This window comes from Triticum dicoccoides, chromosome 6B, assembly GCF_002162155.2.
Source record: "Triticum dicoccoides isolate Atlit2015 ecotype Zavitan chromosome 6B, WEW_v2.0, whole genome shotgun sequence".
Classification (NCBI taxonomy): domain Eukaryota; kingdom Viridiplantae; phylum Streptophyta; class Magnoliopsida; order Poales; family Poaceae; genus Triticum; species Triticum dicoccoides.
Window position 1 is genome coordinate 66,163,677 of NC_041391.1, and position 15,846 is coordinate 66,179,522.

Sequence of the window (15,846 nt, forward strand, 5' to 3'; positions counted from 1 at the left end):
CAAGAGATAGGGATTGTGATGGGTACTTGGTATGGTTGAATTTTGCGCAAACTCCCCGGCAATGGCGCCAGAAATTCTTCTTGCTACCTCTTGAGCACTGTGTTGGATTTCCCCGAAGAGGAAAGGATGATGCAGTAAAGAAGCGTAAGTATTTCCCTCAGTTTTTGAGAACCAAGGTATCAATCCAGTAGGAGATCACGCACGAGTCCCTCGTACCTACAAAAAACGATAGCTACTCGCAACCAACGCGATTAGGGGTTGTCAATCCCTTCACGGTCACTTACGAGGGTGAGATATGATAGAGATGGTAAATAATATTTTTGGTATTTTTGATATAGAGATGCAAAGTGAAAAGTAAAAGGCAAAGTAAAAACAAAGCAAGTAATAAAGTAATGGAGATTGATATGATGAGAATAGACCCGGGGGCCATAGGTTTCACTAGTGGCTTCTCTCAAGAGCATAAGTATTCTACGGTGGGTGAACAAATTACTGTTGAGCAATTGATAGAAAAGCGAATAATTATGAGGTTATCTAGGTATGATCATGTATATAGGCATCACGTCCAAGACAAGTAGATCGAAACGATTCTGCATCTGCTACTATTACTCCAATCGTCAACCGCTATCCAGCATGCATCTAGAGTATTAAGTTAAAAATAGAGTAACACATTAAGCAAGATGACATGATGTAGAGGGATAAATTCATGCAATATGATAAAAAAACATCTTGTTATCCTCGATGGCAACAATACAATACGTGCCTTGCAACCCTTTCTGTCACTGGGTAAGGACACCGCAAGATTGAACCCAAAGCTAAACACTTCTCCCATTGCAAGAACTACCAATCTAGTTGGCCAAACCAAACGGATAATTCAAAGAGACTTGCAAAGATAACTCAATCATACATAAAAGAATTCAGAGAAGAATCAAATATTATTCATAGATAAGCTGGATCATAAACCCACAATTCATCGGTCTCAACAAACACACCACAAAAAGAAGATTACATCGAATAGATCTCCACAAGAGAGGGGGAGAACATTGTATTGAGATCCAAAAAGAGAGAAGAAGCCATCTAGCTACTAGCTATGGACCCGAAGGTCTGAAGTAAACTACTCACACTTCATCGGAGAGCCTATGGTGTTGATGTAGAAGCCCTCCGTGGTGGATGCCCTCTCTGACGGAGCTCCGGAACAGGCCCCAAGATGGGATCTCACGGATACAGAAGGTTGCGGTGGTGGAATTAGGTTTTTGGCTCCATATTTGATCTGACGGGGGTACGTAGGTATATATATGAGGAAGGAGTACGTCGGTGGAGTAACAGGGGGGCCGCGAGGCAGGGGCGCGCCCAGGGGGGCACGCCCTCCAGCCTCGTGACCTCCTCTGGCACTTCTTGGAGTAGGGTCCAAGTCTCCTGGATCACGTTCGGTGAGAAAATCACGTTCCTGAAGGTTTTATTTCGTTTGGACTCCGTTTGATATTCTGTTTCTTCAAAATACTGAAATAGGCAAAAAACAACAATCTTGGGCTGGGCATCCGGTTAATAGGTTAGTCCCAAAAACAATATAAAAGTGGAAAATAAAGCCCAATATAGTCCAAAACAGTAGATAAAGTAGCATGGAGCAATCAGAAATTATAGATATGTTGGAGACGTATCAGCGCCTCGGTCTGTCCTGTTGCGGTAGATCTCGCTGGTGTAGGGTAGATGTTGACCCGCCGTGGCAATTCATAGATGTGGAGACGCGCGGGGATGACATGAGCATGGTTTCAGATCAGGCTCCTGTGACGAACCCCATCCAGTCCAGAAGCTTCCAGGTCTAGCGTATCGGCATGAACGGCGTCTCTTTTAGAACGTATGGATACTTTCTGGTTGCTTGCCCCATTGTACATCATTGTTCCCTTTTTAAGGATACATCACCTAGTTCCTGTTTTTATGGATTTTGTTCTGTTTGTTTACAGATCAAGTCTGTCATTGCCTTTACCATGTTTCTTAAAGCTTTTGGTGGTCTCCTTTTCATCATCAGCAGCTCGTTCAGAGCGGTCGTACTGGTGTGTACTCTTCTTGTGCATGCACTATATCTAGAATTATGTTATGTTAAAGGGGCATCTAGATGCATACTGTTGTGGCTACCATTAAATGCATGTCTTCTAAAACTATTTAAAAGGAAGTGTTGTTGTCGTGCCATTTTGGTAGTTTCAAAAGATATGATGTGCTTGGTTGTTAATGTTTTAGTGTGTGCTTCTCACCTGCTATAAAAGGCCAATTCAGGCATTGTAGCTGCTTCAGTATTTGATCTTCATATATTTTGCTTTTGTAATATCCTATTCTAACATCTGAAAATGGAATACTTTAACAATATAATCTTTCTGACATTCTGCAACTGATTTTTACTGTAGTCCAAAATTATATGTTTGTGCTTATTGCCTTTTTAGTGTGTTGATATTTGAAGGGGGAACAAGGCAACGTGTTGCACTCTTGCTTTTGTTAGAGCACTATATTTTATTGTTAACCATGCTATGGTCCAAACTCCTTTTTATTCTGCTCATATGATATTGCTCATCTTTTGTTTCTGTCCGATGCCTCCTGTATTTAGAGTAGAAAAATATTCTTAATTTAGTGTTTCTTGAACATGGCCAGGGCAATGGATAAAATATACTCTGGATAGTTGATAGAGGGAGTACACGCTAAGTTGACTTTTTCCCCGCGGATTTGCTATCATGAAGATGCTTGCAAGGATGCAGAGGGAGCGGATCATTTGGAGAGATAGGATGCCACTGTTTGGTGTTTTTATGCATTTTGGTTTGCTTGTAACTGTGTTTGTAGTAGGTGGGAGTAAGTGACTTGGCAAGAAGTGTAGGTGTTTTAATTGAAGGCATGAAAAGCCATGACAATATGTATGCTCTTACATGATGTGCTCTAATGCCGCTGGTTTATTATAAATCTTGGATCAATAATGATGTGTAATGCTGCTGGTTTATTGCAAATATGTGTTTGTTTTAGTTGGAATTGTACGCTGTTCTGTTCTTATGAACTTAATACTCTGTTCTTATCCCTCTACATCATGTCATCTTGCTTAATGCGTTACTCTGTTCTTATGAACTTAATACTCTAGATGCATGCTGGACAGCGGTCGATGTATGGAATAATAGTAGTAGATGTAGGCAGGAGTCGGTCTACTTGTTGCGGACGTGATGCCTATATACATGATCATGCCTAGATATTCTCATAACTATGCACTTTTCTATCAATTGCTCGACAGTAATTTGTTCACCCACCGTAATACTTATGCTATCTTAAGAGAAGCCACTAGTGAAGCCTATGGCCCCCGGGTCTATCTTCCATCATATAAGTTTCCGATCTACTTTATTTTGCAATCTTTACTTTCCAATCTATATCATAAAAATACCAAAAATATTTATCTTATCTTATTATCTCTATCAGATCTCACTTTCGCAAGTGGCCGCGAAGGGATTGACAACCCATTTATCACGTTCGTTGCGAGGTTCTTGTTTTGTTTGTGTAGGTACGAGGGACTTGCGTGGAGCCTCCTACTGGATTGATACCTTGGTTCTCAAAAACTGAGGGAAATGCTTATGCTACTTTGCTGCATCACCCTTTCCTCTTCAAGGGAAAACCAATGCAGTGCTCAAGAGGTAGCCAGAAGGATTTCTGGCGCTGTTGCCGGGGAGGTCTTCGCTCAAGTCAAGATATACCAAGTACCCATCACAAACTCTTCTCCCTCACATTACATTATTTGCCATTTTCCTCTCGTTTTCCTCTCCCCCACTTCACCCTTGTTGTTTTATTCGCCCTCTCTTTCCCGTCCGCCTCTCTTTTTCGCTTGCCTCTTATGTGCTTGTGTGTTGGATTGCTTGTCACGATGGCTCAAGATAATACTAAATTGTGTGACTTTTCCAATACCAACAATAATGATTTCCTTAGCACTCCGATGGCTCCTCTTAACGATGCTGAATCTTGTGAAATCAATGCTGCTTTGTTGAATCTTGTTATGAAAGATCAATTCTTTGGCCTTCCTAGTGAAGACGCTGCTACTCATCTAAACAACTTTGTTGATTTGCGTGATATGCCAAAGAAGAAAGACATGGATAATGATATTGTTAAATTGAAGTTATTTCCGTTTTCACTTAGAGATCATGCTAAAACTTGGTTTTCGTCTTTGCCTAAAAATAGTACTGATTCATGGAATAAGTGCAAAGATGCTTTTATCTCTAAGTATTTTCCTCCCGCTAAGATCATCTCTCTTAGAAACGATATTATGAATTTTAAGCAACTTGATCATGAACATGTTGCACAATCTTGGGAGAGGATGAAATTAATGATTCACAATTGCCCTACTCGTGGATTAAATTTATGGATGATCATACAAAAATTTTATGTTGGATTGAATTTTGCTTCTAGAAATCTTTTAGATTCGTCCGCGGGAGGCACTTTTATGGAAATCACTTTATCATAAGCTACTAAACTCCTAGATAATATTATGGCTAATTATTCTCAATGGCACACCGAAAGATGACTAGTAAAAAAATTCATGTGATAGAAGAGATTAATGTTTTGAGTGGAAAGATGGATGAACTTATGAAATTGTTTGCTAATTAGAGTTCTCCTATTGATCCTAATGATATGCCTTTGTCTACTTTGATTGAGAATAATAATGAATCTATGGATTTGAATTTTGTTGGTAGGAATAATTTTGGTAACAACACGTATAGAGGAAACTTTAATCCTAGGTCATTTCCTAGTAATTCCTCTAATAATTATGGTAATTCCTACAACAACTCTTATGGAAATTTTAATAAGATGCCCTATGATTTTGAGAATAGTGTTAAAGAATTTATGATCTCTCAAAAGAATTTCAATGCTTTGCTTGAAGAAAAATTGCTTAAAGTTGATGGTTTGGCTAGGAACGTGGATAGAATTTCTCTTGATGTCGATTCTTTGAAACTTAGATCTATTCCACCTAAGCATGATATCAATGAGTCTATCAAAACCATGAGAATTTCCATTGATGAGTGCAAAGAAATAACCGCTAGGATGCCTGCTAAGAAAGATTGATTTGTAAAAGCGTGTTCTTCTAGTTTCCATGATAATAATGATGAAGATCTAAAAGTGATTGATGTGTCCCCTATTAAATCTTTGTTTTGCAATATGATTCTTGGCAATGATGGGATTGGAGAGGTCAAAACTTTACATAGAAATGAACTTACTATTTTGGATTTCAAGGAATTTAATTATGATAATTGTTCTTTAATAGATTGTATTTCCTTGTTGCAATCCGTGTTGAATTCTCCTCATGCTTATAGTCAAAATAAAGCTTTTACCAAACATATCGTTGATGCTTTGATGCAATCTTATGAAGAAAAACATGAATTGGAAGTTTCTATCCCTAGAAAACTTTATGATGAGTGGGAACCTACTATTAAAATTAAAATTAAACATCATGAATGCTATGCTTTGTGTGATTTGGGTGCTAGTGTTTCCACGATTCCAAAAACTTTATGTGATATGCTAGGTTTCCGTGATATTGAAGATTTCTCTTTAAACTTGCACCTTGCGGATTCCACTATTAATAAACCTATGGGAAGGATTAATGGTGTTCTTATTGTTGTAAATAGGAATTATGTGCCCATAGATTTTATCGTTCTTGACATAGATTGCAATCTTTCATGTCCTATTATTCTTGGTAGACCTTTCCTTAGAACGATTGGTGCAATTATTGATATGAACGAAGGAAATATTAGATCCAATTTCCATTAAGGACATGCATGGAACACTTTCCTAGAAATAAAATCAAATTACCTTATGAATCTATTATGAGACCCACTTATGAGTTGAATACCAAAGATGGCAATACCAAGAGCTATTCTCGCTTTTATGCCTAGCTAGGGGCGTTAAACGATAGTGCTTGTTGGGAGGCAACCCAATTTTATTTTTGTTCTTTGCTTTTTGCTTCTGTTTAGTAATAAATAATTCATCTAGATTCTGTTTAGATGTGGTTTTATGTTCTAATTAGTGTTTGTGCCAAGTAGAACCTATAGGATAACCTACGGTGATAGTTAATTTGATCTTGCTGAAAAACAGAAACTTTTGCGCACACGAGAATGATTTTAATAAATCAAAGAAACGTGATTCTTAGTTGATTATTTTTGCAGTAGATTAATAGACAAATTTCCTAGGACTTCCTATTTTGGAAGGATCTTTAGAGTTCCATAAGTATCCGAAAGTTACAGATTGCTACAGACTGTTCTGTTTTTGACAGATTCTGTTTTTCGTGTGTTGTTTGCTTATTTTGATGCATCTATGGCTAGTATCGGGGGGTATGAACCATAGAGAAGTTGGAATACAGTAGGTTTAACACCAATATAAATAAAGAATGAGTTCATTACAATACCTTAAAGTAGTGGTTTGTTTTCTGGCACTAATGGAGCTTATGAGATTTCCTGTTGAGTTTTGTGTTGTGAAGTTTTCAAGTTTTGGGTAAAGATTTGATGGACTATGGAATAAGGAGTGGCAAGAGCCTAAGCTTGGGGATTCCCATGTAACCCCAAGATAATTCAAGGACAACCAAAATCCTAAGCTTGGGGATGCCCCGGAAGGCATCCCCTCTTTCGTCTTCGTCTATCGGTAACTTTACTTGGAGCTATATTTTTATTCACCACATGATATGTGTTTTGCTTGGAGCGTCTTGTATGATATGAGTCTTTGCTTTTTAGTTTACCACAATCATCCTTGCTGTACACACCTTTTGGGAGAGACACACATGATTCACAATTTATTAGAATACTCTATGTGCTTCACTTATATCTTTTGAGCTAGACAATTTTGCTCTAGTGCTTCACTTATATCTTTTTAGAGCACGGCGGTGGTTTTATTTTGTAGAAATTATTGATCACTCATGCTTCACTTATATTATTTTGAGAGTGTTTTATAACAGCATGGTATTTGCTATGGTTATAAAATTGGTCCTAATATGATGGGCATCCAAGTTGGGTATAATAAAAACTATCATAGAAAGTGCATTGAATACTATGAGAAGTTTGATGCTTGATGATTGTTTTGAGATATGAGGATGGTAATATTAGAGTCATGCTAGTGGAGTAATTGTGAATTTGAGGAACACCTGTGTTGAAGTTTGTGATTCTCGTAGCATGCACGTATGGTGAACCATTATGTGATGAAGTCGGAGCATGATTTATTTTTTGATTGTCTTCCTTATGAGTGGCGATCGGGGAGGAGCGATGGTCTTTTCCTACCAATATATCCCCCTAGGAGCATGCGTGTAGTACTTTGTTTCAATAACTTGTAGATTTTTGCAATAAGTATATGAGTTCTATGTGACTAATGTTGAGTCCATGGATTATACACACTCTCACCCTTCCACCATTGCTAGCCTATCTTGTGCCACACAACTTTCACCAGTACCATACACCCACCATATACCTTCCTCAAAACATCCACCATACCTACCTATTATGGCATTTCCATAGTCATTCCGAGATATATTGCCATGCAACTTTCCACCGTTCCATTTATTATGACACACTCCATCATTGTCATATTGCTTTTGCATGATCATGTAGTTGACATCGTATTTGTGGCAAAGCCACCTTGATAATTCTTTCATACATGTCACTCTTGATTCATTGCATATACCAGTACACCGCCGGAGGCATCCACATAGAGTCATATTTTGTTCTAAGTATTGAGTTGTAATTCTTGAGTTGTAAGTAAATAAAAGTGTGATGATCTTTGTTATTAGAGCATTGTCCCAAGTGAGGAAATGATGATGGAGACAATGATTCCCCCACAAGTCGGGATGAGACTCCGGACTTTATAAAAAATAAAAGAGGCCAAAGAAACCCAAATAAAAAAAGGTCAAAGAAGCCCACCAAAAATGAGAGAAAATGAGAGAAGGGACAATGTTACTATCCTTTTCCACACTTGTGCTTCGAAGTAGCACCATGACCTTCATGATAGAGAGTCTCCTATGTTGTCACTTTCTTATACTAGTGGGAATTTTACATTATAGAACTTGGATTGTATATTCCAATGATGGGCTTCCTCAAAATGCCCTAGGTCTTCGTGAGCAAGCAAGTTGGATGCACACCCACTTAGTTTCTTTTGTTGAGCTTTCATACACTTATAGCTCCAGTGCATTCGTTGCATGGCAATCCCTACTCACTCACATTGATATCTATTAATGGGAATCTCCATAGCCCGTTGATACACCTAGTTGATGTGAGACTATATTCACCTTTTTGTCTTCTCCACGACCACCATTCTATTCCACGTATAGTGCTATGTCCATGGCCCACGCTCATGTATTGCGTGAAAGTTGAAAAAGTTTGAGAACATCAAAGTATGAAACAATTGCTTGGCTTGTCATCGGGGTAGACCCACTTGAAGACTAACTCAAATTACATTGAGAAATATGCTAGGTAGAATTCCACATCAAGAAATTTGTTTTTATCATTTACCTACTCGAGGACGAGCAGGAATTAAGCTTGGGGATGCTTGATACGTCTCCAACGTATCTATAATTTTTTATTGTTCCATGCTATTATATTACCCGTTTTGGAAGTTTATAGGCTTTACTATACACTTTTATATCATTTTGGGGACTAACCTATTAACCGGAGGCCCAGCCCAAATTGCTGTTTTTTGCCTATTTCAGTGTTTCAAAGAAAAGGAATATCAAACGGAGTCCAAACGGAATGAAACATTTGGGAGAGATCTTTTTGGAACAAACGCAATCCAGGAGACTTGGAGTGGATGTCAAGAAGCAACTGAGGTGGCCACGAGGCAGGAGGGCACGCCCTAAGGGGGTGGGCGCGCCCCCCACCCTCGTGGGCCCCTTGGGGCTCCCCTGATCGACCTCCTTCCCCTATATATATATATATATATCTACGTACCCCAAAAACATCCAAGAGTACCAGGAAAACCTATTTCCACTGCCGCAACCTTCTGTACCCATGAGATCCCATCTTGGAGCCTTTTCCGGCGCACCACCGGAGGGGGAACCGATCTCGGAGGGCTTCTACATCATCGCCAAGGCCTCTCTAATGAGTTGTGAGTAGTTTACCATAGACCTTCGGGTCCATAGTTATTAGCTAGATGGCTTCTTCTCTCTCTTTGAATCTCAATACAAAGTTCTCCTCGATCTTCTTGTAGATCTATTCGATGTAACTCTTTTTGCGGTGTGTTTGTCGAGATCTGATGAATTGTGGGTTTATGATCAAGTTTATCTATGAGAAATATTTGAATCTCCTCTGAATTCTTTTATGTATGATTGGTTATCTTTGCAAGTCTCTTCGAATTATCAGTTTGGTTTGGCCTACTAGATTGCTCTTTCTTGCAATGGGAGAAGTGCTTAGCTTTGGGTTCAATATTGCGGTGTCCTTTCCCAGTGACAGCAGGGGCAGCAAGGCACATATTGTATTGTTGCCATCGAGGATAAAAAGATGGGGTTTATATCATATTGCTTGAGTTTATCCCTCTACATCATGTCATCTTGCCTAATGTGTCACTCTGTTCTTATGTACTTAACACTGTAGATGCATGCTGGATAGCGGTCGATGTGTGGAGTAATAGTAGTAGATGCACGCAGGAGTCGGTCTACTTGTTGTGGACGTGATGCCTATATACATGATCATGCCTAGATATTCTCATAACTATGCACTTTTCTATCAATTGCTCGACAGTAATTTGTTCACCCACCGTAATACTTATGCTATCTTGAGAGAAGCCACTAGTGAAACCTATGGCCCCCGGGTATATCTTCCATCATATAAGTTTCCGATCTACTTTATTTTGCAATCTTTACTTTCCAATCTATATCATAAAAATACCAAAAATATTTATCTTATCTTATTATCTCTATCAGATCTCACTTTTGCAAGTGGCCATGAAGGGATTGACAGCCCCTTTATTGCGTTGGTTGCGAGGTTCTTGTTTTGTTTGTGTAGGAAAGAGGGACTTGCATGGAGCCTCCTACTGGATTGATACCTTGGTTCTCAAAAACGGAGGGAAATACTTACGCTACTTTGCTGCATCACCCTTTCCTCTTCAAGGGAAAACCAACACAATGCTCAAGAGGTAGCATTCCACTCGGGGAGCATTGTGTAGCAAGTCACTCAGAAGCACAGCCTTAGCGTCGTACACCAGGAAGAAAGGGGTTCGATCAGTCGACTGGTTGGGCGTTGTTCTCAGCCCCCATAGGACTGACGGCAATTCAGTCACCCAAGCTCCAGCAGCATGCTTAAGGTCGTGCATCAGTCAAGGCTTTAACCCTTCAAGGATCAAACCATTTGCCCTTTCTGCCTGTCCATTCGACTGCGAGTGTGCGACGGACGCATAGTTGACCCGAGTGCCTTGGGATGCGCAGAATGCTTTGAACTCATTAGAATCAAAGTTGGAGTCATTATCTCTGATAAGGCTGTGAGGAACTCCATATCTGAATATCAACTCCTTTATGAAGCTGACGGCAGTGCCTGCTCCAAGGTTTTTGATGGGCTTGGCTTCGATCCACTTGGTGAACTTGTCGACTGCTACGATAAATGGGTGGAACCACTCGTGCCGGTCTTGAAAGGCCCAACCATATCCAATCCCCAGACTGCAAACGGCCAGACGAGTGGAATAGTCTTTAGGGCAGATGCAGGCTTGTGGGACATGTTGGAGCAGAACTGGCAACCTGCGCACTTGTCAACTATATCTTTTGCCATCTCATTTGCTCAAGGCCAATAGAATCCCGCTCGGTATGCTTTAGCCATGATGGTATGAGAGGACGCATGGTGACCACAGGTCCCCGAGTGGATATTGTTTAGGATCATTTAGCCTTCTTCCGGCGTGATGCAACATTGAGCCACTCTTGTGACACTTTCTCTGTAAAGCTGCCCTTTCGTCATGGTGAAAGCTTTCGATCGACGGACTATCTGGCGAGCCTCGTCTTCATCTTCTGGGAGCTCCTTTCTGAGAATGTACGCGATGTACGGTACTGTCCAATCGGGCGTGACCACCAAGACTTCCACGATCAGGTCGACCACAGCTGGAACCTCAATCTCCATCAGATTGGTTGAACTTATCAGTTGCGGGGGCTCTTCCTTGAAGGGATCTTCTTGTACTGACAGGGTATGGAGATGCTCCAAGAACACATTGTTGGGGATAGGCTTCCGAGTGGAACCTATCTTCGCCAGATCATTAGTAGCTTGATTCTTGATTCGTGGTATGTGGTGGAGCTCTAACCCCTCAAATTTCGTCTCCAGCTTTCTCACTGCATTGCAATAACCTATCATTGCGGGACTCCTGACATCCCATTCCTTCATTACTTGGTTAACCACTAAGTCTGAGTCGCCATAAACCATCAAGCGCCGGACGCTGAGTGAAATGGCCATACGCAACCCATACAATAGTGCCTCATACTCAGCTTCATTGTTCGAAGAATAAAATTGAATTTGGAGGACATAGCCAAGCTTGTCTCCTCATGGGGACACTAAGACCACTCCTGCATCAGAGCCATTTAACATCTTGGATCCATCAAAGAACATGGTCCAATGTTCCGACTGAATTTGAATCGGCTGTTGTTGTTCTGTCCACTCTGCGAGGAAATCTGTAATTGCTTGAGACTTAATGGCCTTCTTTGCCTCAAATTTTATATCTAAAGGAAGAAGTTCAATCGCCCACTTTGCCACTCAACCAGTTGCATCTCTGTTATTCACAATCTCTGACAATGGAGCGACGCTGACGACTGAAATTGACTGATCAGAGAAATAATGTGCAACCTTCTTCGTGGTCAGGTAAATCCAATAAACAAGCTTCTGATAGTGAGGATATCTCGGCTTGGATGGGGTTAAGACTTCTGAAATGTAATACACGGGGCGCTGAACTTTGAAGGCCTTGCCTTCTTCTTCCCGCTCAACTGTGAGCACTGTGCTAACGACTTTTCCTGTGGCTGCGATGTAAAGCAGTAGAGGATCCTTGCTAACCGGAGCAGCAAGCACCGGCTGGGTGGAAAGCAGAGCTTTGAGCTCTTCAAACGCTGCTTCAGCTTCGTCATTCCACTCAAACTTGTCAGATTTCTTCATCAGTCGGTAAAGAGGTAGTGCCTTTTCACCAAGGCGTGAGATGAATCGGCTCAATGCAGCCAAACAACTAGTAAGCTTCTGAACATCATGCACACGCACTGGGCATTTCATTCGGAGGATTGTACCAATCTTCTCTGGATTTGCATCGATCCCTTGTTCGGAAACGAGAAAACCGAGTAACTTTCCGCCTGGGACTCCGAAAGTGCATTTTGATGGATTGAGCTTGATATCATACCTTCTCAGGTTGGCAAAGGTTTTAGCAAGGTCAGTTAGCAGGTCAGAACCTTTGCGTGACTTAACCACTATGTCATCCATGTATGCTTCCACATTCCGACTGATTTGAGTGAGCAGGCACTTCTGAATCATGCACATGAATGTGGCACCAGCATTCTTGAGGCCAAAGGGCATAGTAACATAGCAAAAACACCCAAACAGGGTGATGAAAGTTCTCTTTATATCATCGGGTCCATACAGTCGGATCTGATGGTACCCAGAATAAGCATCCAGGAAGGACAGTCGCTCACATCCCACAGTTGAATCGACTATCTGGTCGACGCGGGGCAGAGGAAAATGATCTTTCGGGCAGGCCTGGTTGATGTTCTTGAAGTCAATACACATTCAGAGTGATTTGTCTTTCTTGGGAACCAAAACAACATTGGCGAGCCACTCGGAGTGGTATATCTCGCGGATGAACTCAGTAGCCAAGAGCCGAGCCACCTCCTCGCCAATGGCTTTTCTCTTCTCCGTGGCGGACCGACGGAGATGCTCCTTAATGGGTTTTACTTTTGGGTTGACTCGCAAATAGTGCTCAGCCAGCTCCCTGGGTACACCTGGCATGTCAGATGGCTTCCATGCAAAGATGTCCCAGTTCTCACGGAGGAACTGGATGAGTGCTTCTTCCTATTTGTTGTCGGAGCAGCATTGGGGTCGGTCGGGTGAATGTGGACTGGCTTGGTCTCGCCGGCCAACTGAAATGCAGACTCCGAGGGAGGCCTCTTAGCACGCAGCAAATCACTTAGATCCGCAGTCTTCTGGTACTCTTGAAACTCTATTGCTGCCATCTGCTCGTCTGCTATCTTAGCCCCATCTTGAAGACAATCTTCTGCTCTCTAACAATTACCGGAGACCGTTATTACGCCTCTGGGTCCAGGCATCTTCATCTTGAGATATACATAGCACGGTCGAGCCATAAAGCTAGCATAAGCAGGTCTACCCAGAATAGCATGATATGCACTCTAGAAATCCACAACCTCAAACGTCAACTTCTCCTTGCGGAAATTCTTCTTATCACCGAAAACCATGTCAAGAGTGATCTGGCCGAGTGATTCGGCTTTCTTTCCTGGGATGATTCCATGGAACCGCATGTTGCTCTCACTGAGTTTGGACATCATAATGCACATTCCTTTGAGGGCCTCAGCATATAGAATATTCAGGCCACTGCCACCATCCATCAGTACCTTGGTCAGTCGGGTGCCTCCCATGACTGGGTCGACCACCAGTGCTTGCTGCCTAGGGGTAGCTACGCGTGCCGGGTGGTCGGACTGGTTGAATGTAATGGGGTTTTTTGACCACTTCAAATACTTTGGTGTTGCCGGAGCAACCATATTCACCTCTATGTTAATGACCTTCAGTCAACTTTTGCTCTCAATGTCGGCAAAAATCACCAAGGTGGCATTGACATTGGGGTAACCATCGTCATCATCCTTATCTTCTTCTTCCTTCTCAGACTCTTTGTCCTTATCACTGGGTTTTCTCTCTCGGAAGTTTTGGATTAAGAGACGACATTGTCGATTGGTTTGCTTGGGGAGAATCAGGTTCCCCTCCTCATTCTCCCTTGTGTGAATATGACACGGCAAATCCATCACATCGTTTCCTTCTTGGTCCTTCACCTTCTTAGGGATCCAAGGCCCTTTGGGCTTCCCTTTGAACTTTCCTTGATTCAACGCTGCTGCCTCGGCAGGACCTGCTGCCTCAACCTTTCACTTCTGCTTCCTACCAGAATTTCCTCCTCTGGTGTCCTGGGCGACTGTTTTGTGCTTGCCGCTCCGGAGTCAGTCCTCCTCTTCGCCGTTAGCGTACTTGGTGGCAATCTCAATCATCCGAGTCAAAGACATCTCTCCAGTCCGACCGAACTTCAGATTGAGCTCTCTGTAGCGAACGCCTTCCTTGAAGGCACAGACTATTCTCCACTGTGTGGTGCAGAGTGATCCATCTTTGGATATAGTCTCTCAAGGTTTCATTCGGTTTCTGCACACAATGCTGCAACTCCGGTAGACCACCAGGTCTCTTGCAGGTTCCCTCAAACATTCTGGTGAACACTCGGGCTAACTCAGCCCAACTAAAAATGCTCCCAGGGGCCAACTGATTCAGCCAAGCCCTGGCAAAACCTTCAAGCATCAGAGGAAGGTGCTTCATGGTCACATCATCGCTGCCACCACCAATGTGCACAGTCACTCGGTAGTCTTCAAGCCAAGTATCAGGCTTCGACTCTCCTGTGAATTACTGACGACAGTAGCCAGTCTGAAGTTATGGGGAATCTCAGTGGCTCTGATGGCTCTTCCAAAACACTCTGGCCCAGAAACGTGGACTCTGCTTCCATTGGGTCTGTCTCGATCCAGCCCTTCCATGTATGCTTTGTTCCGGTCGACCAAACCCTGCACAAGGACGAACCTTGCATCAAAGCCAGGCTCTATGGGGTCGACTAGAACTTTGCGGTCATTCCCATACGGACGCTTGTCATCATATCGCCGGGGCGCGTATGACCCGTCCCTCCGAAGGGGTGAAGGTGCTCGACGATGGTTGTCACGGGCATACTCACGATCATATTCTCCATGAGATCTTCCCAGGTGCCGATCCTGGCGGTGATCACGACCTCCATGCCTCAAAGGCAACCTAGGAATGTGTGCCAAATGAATGGTGTCTGCTCTGACTGATCTGTTCTGGATTCTGTTCCATGACTGGGACACAACGGAGTTTTGGTCTCCTGCTGCTCGGAGCAGCATTCTGATCTGTTCCAAACCTCTTCTAGCCTCCGAACGGGATGGCTGAATGGACTGAGCAATACGCGCAGCGGTTGCAAGATTCTGAATCGGTGTATGGAATACCTGAGTTTCCAGTGGAAAAAATTGTCGTGGACGTCGATTGGACTCGGGGATCAGTCGACGAGCATGCTCGTCGAGAGAATGTTGGAGATTCTCCAGACGAGTGCGCTCAGCCAGAGTGGCTAGGCGCACTGCCTCCAAGGCCCGGGCCTCGGTGGTTTCCCCTATGATGGGGATCTGGAGAGCCTCCATGTTGCGGCGATGCAGCTCCTCCCTCTGCTGCGAGCTGAGAGGTTGGGGCTGATATTCTTCATGGTCGAGTGACGGACCATCGCTTCTGCTGCCGTCGCCGCTGCGACGAAAACCAGGCGGTACCGCGATGGGAGTCGACCATGAGGACCTCCGCCGCGGGGTCAAAACTCCCGCTCTCGGAAAAGGTATTTGCAAAATCAGTCGACAGGTCGACCGATCCGCGGGGAAATACGTCAGGCTCGATCACCGCGACTTGAGGGGTGAACGCTTGATGAGCCATCGCGTGTCTCACCCACTGCTGGAGCCGTGAACACCACTTGCGGCGGCGTCCAACAGAGTGAGATGACGACGCGATGACCGACTGGTACAGGGAAGACGGCTGTCAAAGGAAGATGCCGCAGGAACTCGCGCGGAAGTGCGACGAGCCACGAGTCGGAAGAGCCTCAACGTCGACG